This window comes from Emydura macquarii, unplaced genomic scaffold (assembly GCF_026122565.2).
Source record: "Emydura macquarii macquarii isolate MOO-44397 ecotype Brisbane River unplaced genomic scaffold, CSIRO-AGI_Emac_v2 contig_2107, whole genome shotgun sequence".
NCBI lineage: Eukaryota > Metazoa > Chordata > Testudines > Chelidae > Emydura > Emydura macquarii.
The window spans coordinates 30,723-51,420 of record NW_027132244.1 but is presented as its reverse complement, the minus strand read 5'-3'; the positions used below and the strand labels follow the sequence as shown (position 1 = coordinate 51,420).

At 51.8% G+C, this 20,698-nt stretch overlaps 2 pseudogenes; one reads left to right on the top strand and one right to left on the bottom strand.

Annotated features, from left to right (window-relative positions):
• Positions 1-493: 493 nt before the first annotated feature.
• On the bottom strand, positions 494-2,891 carry LOC137160018 (HLA class II histocompatibility antigen, DP beta 1 chain-like; annotated as a pseudogene).
• A 13,025-nt stretch (positions 2,892-15,916) lies between these two features.
• Positions 15,917-20,435, top strand: LOC137160017 (mast cell protease 1A-like; annotated as a pseudogene).
• The last annotated feature ends 263 nt before the right edge of the window (positions 20,436-20,698 follow it).

Here is a 20,698-nt window from a genome sequence, read left to right as displayed (position 1 = left end):
GTAGCATACACATTTTAAATGTACCAGCCAAAATTAATTTCCTACCATGATAGGTGAAAAGCAAATACAAGATAATCTCCACCTGCTTCCGCAGACTCAAGAGCTGCACAGAGGAAGCCATGGGTAGCATCCGAGAAAATCAAGGCAATGACGTGGCTCCAACAAAAGAACTTTGTTAAAGTGAAAATTGTACTGTTGCGTCATGCATCAAAAATGCACCACAAATTCCCCCATGGAGACTGCTTGTGGTGCTGCTGCCTGCGTGGGGACAGAGAATGGAAACTAAGGGAGGTTTTTTTGGGAGGTGGGAAGCTATAGGGCACAACATGAGTGGAGTGTGTGAAAGAGCACATGATAGGGAGGTACACCCCACCCTGTGACCTCAGGGATTCTGACCTTATTTGCCACCCTGCAACACCTTCCCATTTACAGAGATGGTCATTGTGGCTCCAGTCCAGGTCGCTAGTCCTGGCACAGCCAGCTCCACATCTGGTCACTCAGCGGCATCCAGGCAAAAAGGTGCTGTGGACACGGCGCCTTCTGCTGGCTCAGATGTGTCTGAAGCAGAGTCAAGGGTCCCCGGCTGTGTCTGAGCCATGCGATACGGCCCTTTCTGGCCCCCTGCCGGGGAAGCCCAAACAGGAATTGATTCAACTGGAGACCACCTGCCAGGGGCTTGCTGCTGCCCCCCTGAAGCCAGGATGTGTGGGGGCAACAACAGGAACCTCTGCCACGACTCCTATATCCAGCCGCGGCTCAGCACAGAGACCCTGGGATCTCACGCGATGTTGGGAAGGCTCAGTGGGGGACACTAGGGGCTGCTCTGCTGCAGGGGGCAGGATAGGGGGGCTCAGATTGGGTCACAGAGCTCAGGATGGGGAGATGTGCTGTCGGTATTGGGGGCTGAATAGGGGGTTCTGTGCAGGGGGCAAGTGTGGGGAGCGGAAGGGGCTCTGGGGGGTTCTGTGTTGGGAGCATCACTCATTTTTCCTCCTCCTCAGGTAACAGCCCAGGGCCCAGGCTCCCAGGACCAATCCTGAGGCGGGGAGGGTGCCAGTAATGATCACCAGGAGACCTGCCAGGTCTGTGGACAGGGAAACTGTAAATGCCCCGAGACAGACTGAGATATGGGCCCCCCCAAACCCCTGTGCCCCTCCTCTCCCATGGGTCCTGCCCTCTGCCCCAATAGACCTGGGCTAGCAACCCCCTTCCGCAGTTGGGCTGCTCTCCCTGCCACCCATGTGTCTCCCCTGAAGCTGCACCCCCTTCTCTGCCTCCCCTTCCCTGAGCCCCCACAAAGCCTCTCTCCATTTCCCCCTCCCCCAGTGCCTCTCTGTCTACCCAACCCTTTACGCCCCCCAAACTCCCTCTCTGCATTTCCCACCACTCTCTTCCCCCCACCTCTTATGTCCATCTCTCCCATTCCCCCCCCCATTGTTAGGGGGTGCCCCACTGCTCCCCCCGCCCTGTCGCCCCGGTACTCACCCCAGGTCACCCTCAGGGGGTAGTCCCCCAGGCTGCTGTTTCTCACCACACACACGTGCTCCTTGGGGCCGACCCCCTCCTGCCCCAGCTCGATGGACACCCGGATCTGGAAGGTGGGGTCTGCGTTAGGCTGGATCCCGCTGGTCACCTGCTCCCCCTGGCCCTCCTGCTCCCAGGTCACCTCGATGTTGCGGGGGTAGAACCCAGTCATGTGGCAGATGAGGCAGGGTGGCCAGTCCTGGGTCCCTGGGATGAGGGCCACATGTGCTGCGGGCTGGTCTGCAGGGAGGGTGAGAAAGGGACATGAGTCACAGGGAATGGGACAGCAGGGGCTGTGGGTCGGGAGTGTGGGGCACAGATCGAGCTGTCACCTGTCTTCTATGCGGTGAAAGGTGCCCTCAATGCGATCAAAAACCTGCATTGCTGGGGCGTGATGACTGTCCTCGCAGAAATAGCCTCCCCTTGGTGGTTCCAGCACTCGGCCATGCACCAGGAGGCCAGGTGCACCAAGAACCAGCGGTTCTGGTCAGTCTGGTACTGCAGTACATCCTCCCCGTTGAGGGAATATCGGGTGGTGGCTCGGGCGGCTCCGGTTCCATTGTCCAGCTCACAGCTCTGCGGGATCTGCAGGTAATAGGGCTCTGGGGACAGAAAGTCTGTGTGAGCCACTGAGCTGCTACCAGAGGGAGATGGGGGGATGAGGGTTTCCTGTGCATGAAACCCAGGAATTCTAACACCCAGACATAGTCCCCAGACTCCCTCACAATCAGTCAGACACCCATTCCTCTCCCAAATCTAGGATAAAACCCTTCAGTACTGGCTCCCAGTCCCCCATGTGCTAACTACTAGTTATCAGGGAAATCACTCCCCGCTGGTGTTGCCTCCCCAAGCTGAGCTGAGTGCTGGGGGACAGGGACTCACCCACTTTTGGGGAGCTGATGTTCACCTCCTGCACAAGGCTGGTACTCGTTCTCCACCCAGTTTATGCAGTTAGCTGTGCTCATTCTCCAGAACTGGTGGTTGTCCAGGGTGTAGCCGTTGCAGGCAGCCAGCTTGCTGGGACCGCTATCGTAGGCTGAGAACAGCAGGTCGTTCATGCTCATCTCATTCAGCCGCTTGGGCAGACCAAGGGGCCGCCTGCAGGGAAATGAGCTGGAAACGGAAGAGACAGTGAACTCCTGCAGGAAGGAGAAAGACTAGATGAGAACGGGACCCAGGTATCTGGGACAGCAACCCAAGGGGGCCCTGCAGCGCCCAGCGCTTGGGGTAAGATATTGGGATGGGGAAAGGGACCCAGGCATCCGGTAGACCAGGGATCACTTACCTGCCAAGGCGAGGGAGCAGGGAGACAGGAGCCAGAAGGAGACAGAGACAGGTTTGGCTCGAGGAGCCATCGTCCTGGTGGGGACAGGATGGTCGTTCTACAAGGCAGGGTCTGGGGCCAAGCCACAAAGAGCTAGAGGGAGCATGGTTGCCCTTCCCTGCGCTGAGCTGTCTGCTGCTCTGACAGGAAACACGAGAGGGGAAACCCAGACCCACAAGCGGAGCAAAATCCAATGCAGACAAATCAGCCATCCTTTGCCTGCCGGTTCACTGCATCACAGGGAGCTTTGTTCCCTAGAAGTGCAACAAAAATCAAACCACTCCTGCTGCTGGCTTCAAGCTGTCTCTGTTATAATGTGTATTTCCTTTACAGGGAGGTTTTTCTCTGAGTGCAGCAGAGCAATCCTGAGCCGATCTGACCCCCCAGGCATCCTTGCAGTTGGCAGGGACTTTCCAGAGACACGGGAATTAGTGGCTTGTGTCCTTCAGTCGAGGAGGCTGGATTGTCACCGCCTTAGTAATGCTGCTGGAGCTGTTCCAGCTGCTCAGTGCTTCTGGCCCGGAAGCTCTGGTGTTATCAGCACCAGCTGGGCCTGCCAACCCCCCGTGTTACCAGGGACGGCCCTTATTGAAATAGAAAATTGCCTGTCCGGTACTCAGTCAGTTCAGGGCACCTTTATCCCGTATTCCAGCAGCAGGGGCCAGTTCTCACAGGTGCCTCTTCCCACTCCCTGGCCCTTCGGTGCTGCTCAGGGAAATGAGCCGGGGAGGTGCTCTGTATAAGTGTCCAGCTTTAACTGTGTAAATGGTAAAGAGGGGGAAGGGGATGTTTTCAATCTTTGTCAGTTCTGGGCACACAGCCGAGGCAGCGATAAGATCTGCCTTGTTCTCAAACAGCTGACACCATCTCACAGCAGCGGTTTTCAGTTTCGTTTTAGCTACAAAGGACGTGAGTTATGAGAAATATGCCATACTTAAAATAGAACCAAGTACTTAACACCACCCCCTACCCCCCACGTCCAAATGCTTAAACTGAAATAAGTTTTCGGTTTCTACAATTGTGATTTTATGAACAAATGTATGATCCTAGGTGGAACTGGTTCATAACAGAGAGGGATTGTGTTGTGCTAACAAGGCCGACAAATTTACCTAATTGTGAGTTTAATTGTAAGAAGTGAGTGAAACGTCCTGATAACCTAGAATAACAAATGTTGGTGGGAAAGGTGCAAGGAAACCAGACACAGATACCGGATTGGTCTAAACCAAAAAGGCCACTTTGATATAATCCATGGACTCTGCTGAAATCAGGTTTGTTAAAACCAGATGACGTGGAGCTGGAATTTAATGAGCCAAAATTGGTGTGTCAGAATTTAGGCATAACTGGCGAACAAAAAAAAAAGGGGCTGGTCTGTTCCACCCGTCACTGCCCTTTTGGGGTCCTTGAAGAAAGAGATTTTGAGAGAAAAAGCTAACAAAGAGAAAGAAAAACAGACGGAGGCTACTGGAGGAAACATCACCGCCATGGCTCCCACCCCCACCATCTCCTGGGTCCCCGGGCCTTCACCATCCCAGTCCTGAGAGATGCCCTGAAATCAGACCAGGCCAGAGAGCTGGAGGCAGGTAACATCGCCACCCCACCTAGCTCCAGCTGAATCCCAAACATAACCTGGGATAAAATGGGATCTGACTGTAGCAACTACAACAACAGTTCCAGCATATCTCAGCTAACTTCTTTTTTCCCCAGAAGGTGGGTTAGTACCATCTTTGATACTGTCCAAGAGTCGGTCAGACATTTGTTTTGGCCAGGACAGGCCCCTTTCCCATTGATTTGCACGAGGCCAACACAAGACAACCCGAGAACCTCTCACTCCTACACACACCCTTAAAATTCCCATTGGGCATCGCTCTGCACCTTCAGCCACCTCAGTACCATCAAAAAGAGGCCCTGTGTCCACTCCATTTAGAAGAACTATATGTGACTGTGTTTGTTTTCTTTCAAAGTGATTTTTGGCCTCTAGAAGTCAGAGGAATTGTCTGGCCCAAGAAGAGAAATGAATTATTTAAAGGTAGAAGCACCCAACGTGCGTGTGACTTCGAAACTTTAAAAGCAGTTGCTTGAAAAAAGGGGGACCCAGTTCATAGTCTGGGTTAATCCAGTAATTCAGTGTTTGAATGACTAATACACAGAGCCTCCTATAAGCAAAGAAGGAAAGAAAATGTTGATGCACGAATGCCATCTACTGGGGAGTGATGGAAGCAGCAGAGAAAGTAACAGGTGGGAAATCTCAGAGCTGGTGGCAAGGGGCCAATAGAAAATGAGAGGATTGTTGTCCTTTAACGACTCCCAAAGCAGTGTGTTCACTGTGGCCAGCATGGGGAACCTCACCGTTAACCAAAGCCACCAATCAAGATGAAGAACGTAGACGTGCGACCAGAGGCTGGGATAAGCTATGAGGCCTGTTCATGCCTATCCCAGGGTTATTTGAGAAATAGTGAAAGTGCATTTGGAGGGACGATTTTGAGGTAAAATAGGATTGTTTTGGCAAAAGGAAAATGTTCACAGAAAGTATAGGTTTCCCTCAAACACTGTCACTGTTTTGTCCAAAAACATGGAAACATTTAGCTAAAAATAATCCATTATTCACTGCTCAGCAGATATATTTTTGTTTGTTTTGGGTGGCTGTCAGCTGATATTTTTCAGTTTTTGACACATTTCCCACCCACACTTTTCGGTTTACAACTATGGGAGGTTTTGTCAACATCGAGCCAATTTCTGTTCTGGTTTTTCAATAGAAAATGTAAATTTTCTGTGGGGAAATCTAACACCATTTTCTGACCAGCTGTAAAAATATGAATAGGAAAGACAGGCCAGTTAATTAAATCATCTACATAGCAAAGGAGATTTCGAACAGGAAGCAAAACAGCAGGAGACAGAGCTGGGAGAGCGTGGAGAAATTTTGGGCAGCAAAGGGAAAGATCTGAAGTGGCAAAACTGGAGCAGAGAACCTCACACACACACGTCAACAATAGCATCATGGTGCTAGTGTTCTCCATTCTCACGGATGAACAGGGGACCGGAGGCAGCAGGATGTGGTCAGGTGTGTTATTTTCTTTGGTGAGCTTGACATCCCAGCAGAACAAAATGCGCTCCTGGCCTATGCCAAGGTGGTACTGCCTGATGTACAGGTTCTTTTGGGGCTCCAGGTTCACCTGGATTGACTCCTCTTCTTCTCAGGCTTGGTTCCAGTCCTCCTACTCCATGCAGACCCTTCTCCTGCCATACTGGGCCTTGAGGGAGAACTGAGACGAGGTGATCAGCTTGGTGATGCCCTTGGTGAGGGTCAGCCTGCTGGGGAAGAAGTTCCGCACGTCGGGGTGGATGTAGATGGAGATGGAGACTGAGGGGGTGGTATTGATGCCTTGGTTCATGTAGCACTGAGACCCTCATTTCTCGTCCACCTCGATCATGGCCGTGAGTAGAACGTAGTTGAAGTTGTAGAGCCCCTGGCAGTATTCAGGCAGCAGGGGAATGTCCTCCAGCTTTTCATCCATGCTGAGGTTCAGGACCTGCTGCATGACACCCCATTCTAGGAAGATGATGTGGTACCCATAATCACTGAGTGAGGATGCAGCTCACGGACTCTGGCCTCAGCATCTGTGCTCAAGTCCTTTACCAGCTGGTAAGAGTTGGCCCTGATGACAGAGATGAAGGTTTCTAAGGGATCCAGGAACCTGGAGACACTCATATCCCCATGGGGTCTAGGAAGGGCCCCAGATGGGGATCACCCTGTTTCTAGCAGTAAATGAACTCTGCAGTGACACCAGGGGTGAATCCAGAGTGGCTCCTCTTCTCTGATTCTGGTAGAGCTATGGCCCATTCACACCAGCTGAGCTGATCATGTATGAATTGCTAGTGCTTTTGGACCTCCAGCCCCGGGAGGTGGGCGCTGTGATGTCTCCTGAATGTGCCCTGGGCCGGCAGCCCTATTTCCAGGGCCCACTCCTGCAACAGTCCCCTGACCTCTGGCTGACTTACTGATGTCCTCAGATGATGGCGTAAAGACATCAAGTTACTGACACTAGTTTAACCCTACAAGTGACCCCTGACCCTTGCTGCAGAGGAAGACGAAAACCCACCAGCTTCTCTGCCAATCTAATGTAGAGGGAAATTCCTTCCCGACCCCAAATCTGGTTATCAGTTAGACCCTGAGCATGTGGGCAAAACACACCAGCCAGACGCCAGTGAAAGAATTCTCTGTCGTAACCCAGAGCCCTCCCTATCTGGTGTCCCAGCACTGGCTTTGGAGATATTTGCAACTGGCCATTACTGATGGGCAACGGGCCATTGTAGGCGTCTCCCACCATCCCCTCTTTTCCATAGGCTTATCCAGCTCAGTCAGGAAGCCTGTGAGTTGTTTTGCCTCCTTTGCTCTCCTGGGGAGGCTGTTCCAGAACTTCACTCATCTGATGGCTAGTAACCTGTGTCTAATTTCAAGCCCAAACCTCCTGATGGCCAGTTTAGAGCCATTTCTTCTTCTGTCCACATTGGCGCTGAACTTCAGTATCTCCTCTCCCTCCTCTGATGTATTTATAGACAGAAATCATCTCTCCCTCCCTCCAACCTCATTCTCTGGGTTAGGCTAAGCAAGCCAAGCTCTTTGAGTCTGCTCTAACCAGGCAGGTTTTCCATTCCTTGGATCATCTGCACCTTTTCCAGTTAAAATTCATCTTTCTTAGATATGGGAGACCAGATCTGCACAGAGTATTCCAGCTCCGTTCTCACCAGCGCCTGGCATAATGGTGCCACCACTTCCCCATCTCCAGTGCAAACACTGCTGTTGAATTGAAGTTGCTATGTAACCACAATGGGTTAGTGGAGATGGCAGCAGAGAAGGGCGCTAGGTGGTGAGAAGGGAACAATGTTCCAAGCAGCGCGGCGCAGTCTGAGATGTTTCACCAGAAGATCTCCCATAGCAATGACTGAGGGGCAGTTCCCTGGTCAGAGGTGGGACGGGATGATCACACGGGTCTCTTCTGACCTTGGAGGCTCTGAATTCGAATAAAAGCACTCTGAGAAGATGAGGGATGACAGACAGACAGACTCTGCAGGGCCATTTATGGGAACTGGACCAGGGCTCCTGGGCTGGGGAAGCTAGATCTGCGCCCAGCCTGGGTCATCACAGAGGGCAAAATAAACCCCACTGCCTGTCATTTCATCTCTGACAATCGTGCTTTGGGCAGATCCAAAATCCCTCCCAGTTTTAATAGCAATAACATTAAAAAATGGCGGTCGCAACCTACCAGGCTCCAGGTCTTCTTGGTCTGCTTCTTCTTCTGTGGTGTGCCCCTTGTACCTCCCTGGATGGGCCCTCTCGGCATGGCTCCAGGATGCCCACAGGGTGCTCCACCTACGTAGGCTGGTCTATGGCTGGCAGGAAAACTAGGGTCTGACAGGGGCTCTCCTACTTCAGCTACGTTCTACTCACGGCTGTGATCGAGGTGGATGAGAAATGTGGGGTTCAGTGCCGAGGGGTCTACGCTGGCGAGTGCAGGATCTGCTTTGCCGGTGACCTCTGTCGCTAGCGCTATGAGCTGTCCTGGCTCAGGAGATGGTCATGCAGGACTCTGGGATGGATGCAGTGCCCGGCACTTAGTGCAATTGCTCATGCTAGGGGCAGGTATCTGCATCCTCCCCCTTGCGGTGCTTGATCTCCTCCCAGGCCAGTGCGCTGCCCGGTGGATCCAGCCTCCTTGCTGAGTTTTCTGTATGTGAACCAGGAGGCCACTTCTGCCTCATGGGAGGTGATCAGGAAGGTGGGAGACAGACAGTCCGGGGTGACAGAGGCCCAGGGCATTGTGGGATAGCATTGGTGGACAAGCCAAACATGAGCCTGGCAAGAAAGCTTCAGCCACGTCCTCTCTGCAAAGAGGTCAGTCTGGGTCCCGCCCTCTAGGAGGACACAGGCTCTGATAAACCAGCGTGGTGAGGCCTGCAGCTGGTGCCTGGGGTGGAGAGGGGTTGGAGTATGTCATGGGGCTTTCTGGGAGGACGGTTTGGGCTCAAACATGTGTCAGGTCCTAGGCGCACACTGCAGTGTAGACACACCCCGTGTGAACTTGGACAGGCCACCTCCCATCTCTGCGTTTCAGTTCCAACCTCTTCTAAGCAGGGTAAGATAACACTGCCGTTGTCGCTGTAGGGCCTGATCTGCAGCCAGGGGAAAGAGGCCAGTTGGTTTCACAGGGTTTGTGAGGGGGTCTTGGGCTTGCCAAGGCAGCCAGTGGTTCATTAGCTTACAGCTCCACATCATGTGTTTTTAAGAAGCATGATCTCAGCCCAGTCTCTTAGATGGTTTCAGTGATAGCAGATCAAATGGATGAAAATACCGCAGCTGTCTGTTCACCAATGCACCAGCACGTGCGGGGGTGTATGAGAGAGAGTTTGAGTCAGGTAAGACTGAGGTGACATGCAAGGCATATTAAATAATGGAAGATCGGGGAGACTGATCCTACTACACCCCTGGAAAAAAACAAGATCACATCAGGAACTGCACATTTGGTGACAATGGCTAAACCATACAGGCGGCAAAGACCGGATGGCACAACGTTCTGATAAAACCAACGCCCTTTAGCTGTCAGTGATGTTGTGAATCTTATCCGTGTGTTTTATCTCCCGAGATACTATCAGTGGCTGTTGAAGGGAGTTGCCTTCCGGTTGGGTGTTGGAGCAGTGGTGGGTTTGCCTTGTGGGGGGGTGGCCAGTTTTGGGGGGGTGTTTGCGTTTCAAAGGCCTATGGGACAGCCTCTCCTAGCCACTGGGCACCCATGTGTCATTGTACCTGAAACCTAGCACCTTGATGGATCATCTCTGGCAAAGGGGCGGTGCTGGGGGGTTTCGGCAAGGACCAAAATCCCTAAGGTCACAGCACGGGGTGTACCTCTACTGAATCTCCATCCTGTGCTCCTCCCCACTCCCACTCATCCCTGAACTCGTAGCTTCTTCCCAGTATCCCGGGCCTCAGTCTTGAGGAGATATTGTTTGGTAGGCGGAGGAAGCAGACCAGTAACCTGGCTGGGAGGGCAGAGCTGCTCAGGTACCAAAACGCAGGACAGTTTGTCCTCGGCCCAGACAGACAGAAACTTGGAACAAAGCTCGTGAAAAGGGTTCAAAACATCCCAAGTGCGAGGGGTTCAGGTTGAGCAGCAGCAACCGAGGAGAGTGACCTTTTGTTGCGCAAGGGTGTTGTATACGTGCGCAAGGGCTCATATGTGAACATCACAGTACTTTTAGCGAGGTTTAAAGTAGCAGAAAGAGCAGAGAGGGCGTCCAGGCCCAGTGTGATCCATCTGTGCCCAGGGCAGCCCCCTGAGAATGCAAAGGTAAGGGGAGGCTGCAAAAGGAGAGCAGATTCTCCCAGCACTGTTGGGTGACACTGAAGTCTGGCTCCCCAACCAGCCACAAACTGCTTCTGATTTTCCCACACTGGTTATGAAGAAGCCAGTCCACGAATGCCCACAGACCCCTTCACTGCATTCCAGTTCCTGGCTCCCAAATAAGCCACTAGGTCCAGTAAAGAGGCCAGTGGTTTAAACTCTCTGCTACTCTCTTTACTACTCTTAGTACCTCTTTACTAAAAAGGTTCCCTCTGACCTTAAAGGGTCAGCCACAGCACCAGATCAATATAGGTTTGGATCTTACCTAAAATCCCATGCTGCCAGCCAATCATAGAATCATAGAATATTAGAGTTGGAAGGGACCTCAGGAGGTTGTCTAGTCCAACCCCCTGCTCAAAGCAGGACTAACCTCAGCTATATCATCCCAGCCAGGGCTTTGTCAACCCTCAGCTTAAAAACCTCTAAGGATGGAGATTCCACCACCTCCCTAGGTAACCCATTCCAGTGCTTCACCACCCTTCTAGTGAAAAACTTTTTTCTAATGTCCAACCTAGACTTCCCACCCTGCAACTTGAGACCGTTGCTCCTTGTTCTGTCATCTGCCACCACTGAGAACAGCCTAGCCCCATCCTCCCTGGAACCACCTTTCAGGTAGTTGAAGGCCGCTATCAAATCCCCCCTCATTCTTCTCTTTTGCAGACTAAACAAGCCCAGTTCCCTCAGCCTCTCCTCATAAGTCCTGTGCTCCAGCCCCCTAATCATTTTTGTTGCCCTCCGCTGCACTCTCTCCAACTTGTCTACATCCTTTTTGTAGTGGGGGGCCCAAAACTGGACACAATATTCTAAATGCGGCCTCACCAATGCCGAATGGAGGGGAATAATCACTTCCCGCGACCTGCTGGCAATGCCCCTCCTAATGCAGCCCAATATGCTATTAGCCTTCTTGACAACCAGGGCACACTATTGACTCATATCCAGCTTTTTATCCACTGTTACCCCCAGGTCCCTTTCTGCAGAGTTGCTGCCCAACTCGTCGGTCCCCAGTCTGTAACTGTGCATGGGATTCTTCCTTCCTAAGTGGAGGACTCTGCACTTTTCTTTGTTGAACCTCATTAGATTTCTTTTGGCCCAATCCTCCAGTTTGTTTAGGTCCTTCTGTATCCTATCCCTACCTTCCAGAGTATCTATCACTCCCCCCAGCTTAGTGTCATCCGCAAACTTGCTGAGGGTGCAATCTACCCCATCCTCCAGATCATTAATGATGTTGAACAAAACCGGCCCCAGGACCGACTCCTGGGGAACTCCGCTTGTGACCAGTTGCCAGCTAAACATGGAGCCATTGATCACTACTCGTTGAGCTCTATGCTCTAGATATTTCCTTAACTTGCTGATAAGAATACTGTGTGAGACAGTATCAAAAGCTTTGCTAAAGTCAAGGTATATCACATCCACCGCCTTCCCTACATCCACAGAGCCAGTCACCTCATCATAGAAAGCAATCAGGTTGGTCAGGCATGACTTTCCCTTGGTGAATCCGTGTTGACTGTTCCTCATCACCTTCCTCTCTTCCAAGTGCCTTAAAATGGATTCCTTAAGGACCTGCTCCATGATTTTTCCAGGGATTGAGGTGAGGCTGACCGGTCTGTAGTTCCCTGGATCCTCTTTCCTCCCTTTTTTGAAGATGGGCACTATATTTTCTTTTTTCCAGTTCTCAGGGACCTCCCCCTGTTGCCACGAGCTTTCAAAGATAATAGCCAATGGCTCTGAAATCACCTCAGCCAACTCCCTCAGCACCCTCGGGTGCATTGCATCTGTCCCCATGGACTTGTGTATGTCTAAGCCTTCTAAATAGTCTTGGACCCGTTCCTTCAGCACTGCGGGATGTTCCCCTCCTTCCCATTCTGTGCCACCCAGTACAGTAGTCTGGGAGCTGATCTTGTCTATGAACACAGAGGCAAAAAAGGCATTGAGTACCTCAGCTTTCTCCACATCCTCCGTCACTAGGTCGCCTCCCTCATTCTCTAAGGGGCCCACACTTTCCCGAATCTTCCTCTTGTTGGCAACATGCCTGTAGAAACCCTTCTTGTTCCCCTTCACGTCCCTTGCTAGCTGCAACTCCAATTGTGCTTTGGCCTTCCTGATTTCATTCCTGCACGTTCGAGCAGTGTTTATGTACTCCTCCCTAGTCGTCTGACCAAGCTTCCACTTCTTGTAAGCTTCTTTTTTGCGTTTAAGTTCGCCAAGGACATCTTTGTTAAGCCAAGCTGGACGCCTACCATATTTGCTATTTGTCATGCGGGCTGGCTTGAGTGGGGGGGCATTTAGTATATTGGGTGACATCAGTATGGCATAATCATAATAACCCATGTGGGATATGCCATGTCAGGTACTGTTAGGAAGGTTATAATGTGCTAAGTAAGATAATAATACTTATGTTCATGTGTGATATGTGAAATGGAAGTTATAGATGTATTTGAGATGTCTGTATTTCAAACTGCTCTGCCTGGGCAACACCCCAGATAGGAAGGCTGCAGAACAATGGCCTGCGTAATGGCCCATTAAGGCATTCCCAGCTGCAAAGGGGCCCTGAGGGAGAAACCAGCATCACCACTGAGTCACCAGAACCTGCTTACGTGACTCTGGACTCCATGGCAGGCAGCACACCTGATGAAGCATCAGGACTGTCCCATGTGACTATGGACCCCAGGCACACCAGAGGAGTCACCACGATTGGCCCATGCGACTATGGACTCCATTTTGGGTCTTGTGACTGCCCACAGGCCGCATGGCCGGGGGAGGGGGTTTATAAGATCAAACCACAGGATCCATCTTTGTCTTTGCTCCTGTCCAGTCTGCAGACATACACCTATCTCTGGACCAATCCATCTTGCAACTGAACCGAAGGACCTAGACCCATCCAGATACTGGATGTGAACCAGAGAGAACTACACAAGCCTGCAAATCCACATTTCTTCCAGAAACCTGAAGTATATGGACTTTTAATCATTTGTATATCTGTGATTTACTTTAACTCTTTATCATTTCTCTCATGATTTATTTCTTTCCCCTTACAATAAACCTTTAGTTTAGACACTAAAGGATTGGCTGGCAGCGTGGTATTTTAGGTAAGATCCAAACTTATATTGATCTGGTGCTGTGGCTGACCCTTTGGGGTCAGAGGGAACCTTTTTAGCAAAGAGCAGAGAGTTTAAGTAACTGGTCTCTTTGCTGGACCTGGTGCTGATTTGGGAGCCTGGAGCTGAAATGCAGTGAAGGGGGCTGTGGGCATTCGTGGACTGGCTTCTTGATATCCAGTGTGGGGTAATCAGAAGCAGTTCGTGGCTGGTTGGGAAGCCGGGCTTCAGTGTCACCCACCAGCGTGGGGATAATTTGCTCTCCTTTTGCAGCCTGCCCTGACCTTGGCATTGTCAGTTGGCTACCCTGGGCACAGGTCGTATCACACTATTCTTTCTGCACATCGGGATGGTTTGTTCCTGTGCCCTCAATAAGGTCTCTTTAACATACAGTCAGCTCTCTTGGCTTCCTTTCCCCCTCATATTAGCCTCCCAGGGAATCCTGCCCATCAGTTCCTTGAGGGAGTCAAAGTCCGCTTTTCTGAAGTCCATGGTCCGTATCCTGCTGTTCTCCTTTCTTCCTTTCATCAGGATCCTGAACTCGACCATCTCATGGTCACTGCTGCCTACGTTGCCACCCACTTCTACTTCCCCTACCAAATCTTCCCTGTTTGTGAGCAGCAGATCAAGAGAAGCTCGGCCCCTAGTTGGTTGCTCCAGCACTTGCACTAGGAAATTGTCAGCGACACTCTCCAAAAACTTCCTGGATTGTTTGTGCTCTGCTGTATTGCTCTTCCAGCAGATATCAGGGTGATTGAAGTCTCCCATGAGAATCAGGTCCTGTGAACTGGAAACTTTCCCTAGTTGAGTAAAGAAAGCCTCATCTACCTCATCCTCCTGGTCTGGTGGTCTGTTACAGACACCCACCACGACATCACCCTTATTGTTCTTGCTTCTAAGCTTAACCCAGAGACTCTCAACTGGCTTATCTCCAGTTTCATACTGGAGCTCAGAGCAGTCATAGTGCTCTCTTACATACAGTGCAACTCCTCCCCCTTTCGCCCCTGCCTGTCCTTCCTGAACAGTTTATACCCATCCATGACAGCGCTCCAATCGTGAGAGTTATTCCACCAAGTCTCAGTTATTCCAATCATGTCGTAGTTTCTTGACTGTGCCAGGACTTCCAGTTCTTCCTGCTTGTTTCCCAGGCTTCTTGCATTTGTGTACAGGCACTTGAGATAAGTAGCCGATTGGTCTACTTTCACAGTATGAATCGGGAGGCCTCCCCTGCTGCACCCTCCTCCTTCTGCTTCCTTGCGGTGTCCCTCTTCCCCACTTACCTTCGGGCTTAGGTCCCCGTCCCCCATCCTTTAGTAACTAAAACTAAAGGTTTATTGTAAAAATAAAGAAACAAACTAGGAGAGAAATCTTAAAGGGGATAAAGCAAATTAGATACATACAGATGATTGAAAGAGTGGGTGTGGGTCGCAGGGCCAGGGTGGGACAGAGGGGTGTTATTACCAGACCCAGCATGGCCATGGCCTGCCCTCGACCCCGACCCTGCCCTCTGATTGGTCAGTCCCTCTGCAAGTGACCGGAGGCACCGCAGTTGTGGCAGGTCGTTTTATTTCCCGTTGTTACTGTGACATTATCTTTATCTTTCTTTTCTTTAGCCTGTCTTTCTTCACACTCAGAAGCCCAGATACAGATCGACTCATCGTCAGAGCCTGGGTGGACATTAAGCACCCATCTGCAGTCAGCTTAGCCCAAGACAAGCTGGGGCGTTTTGCTTGCATAAGAACGTGTAGCTCGCTAGGGTGCAGAGTATCAGCGGCTACCATCTGGGTGATCTTTCTCCAGAATACGAGGTCTGGGTCACTGGGTTTGAAATCAAGGAGGTCTTTTAACAGATCTGGGCCTATTGGTTTTTATTTAGCCTAATTTTCTTTAAGTCTCAACCCAGATTTCCTTCCTCCTGCCGCCCCATTACCATCACCCAGCCCTACATCATTCATGCATGCAATGTTCAAGCTACAGGCCAGGGAGGGAAAAGGCAGGGCGGATTCTTCAAGAAACACATATTTTACTCTGTATTAACATTATAAATGATAAAGAGTTAAATACTTGTGAGGAGGGGAGAGAGAAAAAGAAAACAAAATCCTGATAACATGTAAAAATTGAGCCCAGTTCAAAATGGTGTGGGGCTGGAAGCCAGAGTTGCTTGGTCAGTTCTGGGCTCTGGGGTGCCTGGGAGGGTCAGGCTGGAAAGTCCCAGTGGCGACTCCTGGCCTTGCAATCTCTGGGTCTGGGAACCAAGGTGCAGATCAGCCCAGGGGCATTGCTGACATGGGTTAGCTGGAGGGGGAGAGGGTTAGCCACATCCTCAGCTAGGTGGTTTGTGCATCAGAGCAGAGAGGAAATCCCTGCCCCATGTGGGCACAGCTGTGAACTGAGGCTCCCCAATGGGTGTTGCACCCGGCCCATCTGGGGCGGAGGATACACGGCAGCAGAGTCCGTACCCCTTTGGTTGCCAGGCCCTCTCCTCCCCTCCCCTCCCTTCCCCTCCCCTCCCCTTCCAGTCCATATAACTCCCAGGGCTGAGGCAGAGGCTCCGTGCCCGTCCCTGGATGACTCTGATGATGCAGCTCTTGATCCTGGTCCTGCTCCCCGTGGCCTTTCTCCTGCGCCCAGCGGCTTGGGCTGGTGAGTGGGGGGAGATCGGGGCCCATGGGGTGAGGGGCCCTTGCCCCGCAAGGGGAGCTGTGGGCAGCAGTGAGGGTCTCCCCCCGATCCTGCTGGGCCAAGGGGACACTAGGTAACCCTCAGCCACTCCTGAGTGCCACTGGGGCTCTCACAGCAGCCCAAGGAGCTGGGTGTCCCAGCTCCCGCAGGCTCCTTGGGAGCCCCTCTGCCAGTCTGTTCCCCACAAAGGGACGCCGGCTGTGGGGCTAAGGCACCAGGCTGGGACCCAAGAAATCTGGGAGCAGTTCCCACCTCTGTGCAGGACCTCTGTGGACAGGTATTTGCATGGATCACTGATGGGCACCCAGTCGTCTTTGGCAGATTTAAGAACAATCTCCCGGGGCCTCACTTTCCCCATCGGTTCAATGGGAATAATGACTCTGTCTGTGTCTGTTTGAACCGGACACCCTTTGAGGCAGGGATTGTGGGGAAGTGTAAGGCCTGACACATTGAGGGGAAGGGACCCTGATCTCGGTCAGGGTCTGCGCAGCTACTGGAACACGGGGGGTCCTGATTTTGGTCTAGGAGCTACCCTAATGCAAAGACCAACCATGTGTTAAAGATTGGTTTTCTCTTACACCCACCCACTCACGTGGAGACTTGTTCACAACTGATTACTAGAAGTTTTTAAAAAAATTTTTCTTGGGAAACCCCCCCCAAAGTGTTTCCTTTTAAAGGGACCGAAACCTGAACACTTTCACCTGAAAGTTACCCAAAAGTTACCTAAAAGTTGCCCTAACTCCTCCACCCCGCTATCTTTACACCGCATGTCTAGTTTTTGTTTCATCCAGCTGGGTTGAGACTTGTTCAGAGTTGGTCTGAAAAGTTTTTCCATGGGAAATTTCGCCTTTTCTCTGAGAACCTGAAAAGGAATTTGTTTTCCTGTTCACGTTTTATTATTTTTTTTAAAAAGACATCTGGAGAGAGTGAGAAAAACAAACAGAAAACAATATACATGAACCTTTCATACTATATAAACTTCCCGTAAATATTAAGTATTTGCTTCCTCACCTTAGCTATGCATGAAACATTTAATTATCTCTAATATGAATGGTTAGAATATCAATCCCTCATTATATTCCACAATTTACAAACTAAATTTGGTTATAAAAATCCAACAAAAGAAAAATTATTGAAGTCTGATAAAGACTAGAAGCAAAATTCAGAGATCAGAGATATAGACGGGAGAGGAAAGAAGTGGGCAGAGAGGAGAGGAAGGTGAAGGGGGCCCATGCATTTGATCCGATCATTCACATACTTCCAGGAAAGTATCCCATATCTTTGACAACGTTTCTGGGGTTTCTCTATAATGGTCTCCATTTCTTCCCAAGCTTAGGAGGTCCATGATCCAATCTTCTTTGATTGTTGGTCGCTTTTTGCATTTCTGGTTTTGTACTACTAGTCCTGTCACCATTATTAGTGCTCTGCTTAGCCAAAGTCTTTCAGATTTACTCCACTTCCAATTAACACCCATTAGGTTGAAAATTAAGTTTAATTTTATTTGACAGGAAAACAATGACGTCTCCCCTTCAGTTCTGCCCAAAGCCCACGGGTCTAGGAGATTTCCCAGAGCGTATGGTTTAAGTAACCACCTGCTGAGTTCAGCACCAATATTCGTCTGACTTAGTAGTGCCTGTTTTGAACACGGATCCAACACACCCTCCATGTGATTTGCTGCTGAATTAATCTTAAATGTGGGAGCAGTCTGGAGAACTGGAGAACTGGCGAAAATTTGTTTCCACATAGTTGGCAGAAAATAATTGGCCTAGTTCCTCCTCCCATTGCGTTTTAGAGGATCAGTGTTTACTTCAAATTTGCCAGCCAGCCAGGTGTGCGTATAACGCTGCCATAGACCTTGGCAATGTGGGTTGCATTCGGAGAAGCAAAAGCAGCAATGGGTTATGGGTAGCGAAGGCGTCAGGGCTAAATGGATGGAAAACAACAGGTTTCCGTTGCATATCTTGCCACTCCTTCTCAGTTTCTAGTGTGACCAAAAGCTTAAAGAAAAAAATTGGCGACTAAAACCCATCAAATTTGCAGCTGAAAAGTGGAGAAAACCAGGGGATACAATCAGTGATCCAAGAAAAACGCTGCAATGTTTGGAGTGATGTGACACATTCTGGGAAAACGTTCATTTTCTAGAAAACCCGATTAGTTCTTGGAAAAGAGATTGGAGGGTCAGCCTTGGAGGAGGCCTGACTCGTAGCTGTGGGTTGACGGAGAAGGTGAAATCTCAGCAGAGGAGATGTCAGTGGTGTTCTAGGTGACCCTGGCACCCAACACTGATAACTCAAGGCCTTGTGATCACTGACCCACTCCCGGTGCATTTGGCACCGAGTCTCCACCCAGCGATGTCAGAGCTTTAGATTCAGCCTCCGGCCCCATGGGGCGTCCAGTCTGGGTGGGATCTGGGCAGGGATCCTGGCACAGGGATGTCCTAGGGAGAGCATCATCGTGGGGGGGTGCTGGCTGAGGTTATGGAATGGGCAGCTCGGTCCCAGCCTGTCTCGTGGAGATGACGGGGCCATTTATGGGAACCTGGTTCTCCCCCAGGGGAGATCATTGGGGGACAGGAAGCCCGGCTCCACTCCAGGCCCTACATGGCCTATCTGATAATACGACGCAGAGAGAAGAACTTCATCTGCGGAGGGTCCCTGCTGTCGGAGAAGGTTGTGCTGACGGCCGCTCACTGCAATGGAGAGTAAGCATCTCTGCGTAGGGGGCAGGTCAGGCGTTAGCGGGCAATGGTGGGCCAGGAGCTCTGGCACCATCATAGGTTATGGGGAAGGAGCAGATCAGGGACTGGGGGTTCCCAGCCCCAGGGCAGCTGGGCAGGGCAATGGGCTGGGGAAGCCGGACACAGAACCCATCTGTATCTAGCCAGGGGGGGTCCCCGGGATGCCGGGAGCTGAGAACCCAGGAGCCAGGATGACACCGGGCAGCGAAGGTGCTCAGGGGAACAGCACAGGGGGATGGGGCAGACACTGGCTGGGACCCCAATGCCACAGGGCAGGGGATCTGTGCTGCAGCCAATGCTCCATAGAGGGGAAAGGGCCCTTGTGCCCCCTTCCCACCCTGCAGCCAGGCAGTGCCCTGCCCCTGGACAGGACGGCAGCTGGCACGCGTGCAGTGGGGTGAGGGTTTTCAGGCCGGGAGCTGAGTCAAAGATCTCGGCATGAGAGCCCCAGGCTGCCCCGTCCCCCCCATCACTGTCCCTGCACCCACCCTGCAGCTCCCCGCCCTGCACCTAACGCCCCACACGTTTCTCTTGGCTCTCACAGCAACATCACGGTGCATCTGGGAGCCCACGACATTAGCAAACGGGAAGAGAGCCAACAGGTGATCCCAGTACGTGCCAAGATCCCCCACCCAAAATATGACAAAAAGACTCTAAACAACGACATCATGCTGTTGCAGGTACCGCCCCATCCCATCCCCTGCCTCCTGTGACCTCACACTGCTGCAGGCCCCACCCCCAAACAATCCCCCGCCCCCTGTGACTTCACACTGCTGCAGGCCACGCCCCCAAACAATTCTCCCGCCCCCTGTGACCTCACACTGCTGCAGGCCCCGTCCACTCACCCCGCCTCCAGTGAACTCACATTGATGGCTCTGCTTTTCTCTGGGGTGAGGGGTTTGTCTCTGGGTCCTTGAGCGCGACCCTCATTTTGTTCATTTTGCCTGTGTTGCAGCTGGACAGGAAAGTGAAGCTGAATAAATGGGTGAAACCCATCCTCCTGCCCCGCACCCACAAGACAGTAAAGCCAGGGGACGTGTGCAGCGTCGCCGGCTGGGGCCGGACAGGGTGCGCAGCGACTGCGGACAGGCTGCAGGAGGTGGACGTGGAGGTGCTGGACAATGGGGCGTGTCATAAGGATTCCAAGGGGCCATATGCTGACTATGACCCCTCCACGATGCTGTGTGCGGGGGATCCAAAAAAGGGCAAAGACTCTGGGAAGGTGATTCTCCCCCTGGCTTCAAGGGCCCTCAATGACTCGTGACTATCAGTGAGGCTCTATGTGCTGCAGTCGGGCCTACAATCAGCAACTGGGGGCTAAGGGCCCATTGTGCTAGGTGCTGTACAAATGAATGGGAAAATATCTGTTCTTTTCCCAGGGGAAGGCAGAGACCATCTCTAGGGGTGGAGGGGGACTGGGATGCAAAGACCAGCTGACCCATAGGGGGGTCCCAAGCAGAGTCGGGGGGACATTGAGGGAGTGACACTGAGACCAGATGCAAATGGGGTTGTCACTGAGCTTGTTCTATTTCGCAGGGCGACTCTGGGGGCCCCCTGGTGTGCAAGGGAAAAGCCCAGGGCATCGTATCCTGGGGGCCCTGCTGCCCCCCGGGGTGTACACAAGAATCTCCACCTTCATCCCCTGGATACGAGAGGAGATGAAGAAGCTGCATCCCTGAGCCCCACCGGGAATCTCTGCAGGGGCCGGAGCTGCGCCGCTTCTGGCCTTTACCAAGGCCGTGCCCTGGAGCCTGCTTTGCAGAGGAGCTGAGCCCCCTAGGCTGAGTCCCCCCCAGCTATCGCTTCGCTCAGGCAGTACCCAACCCATGAGACTCAAGGCAGAGAGCTTAGGGGAGTTAGGAGCCAGGTTCAAGGCTGGCTCCCGTCAGCTCCCTTGGAAATCCCAATCCTCAGCCTGTCCCTTCGCTAGAGAAACACCTGG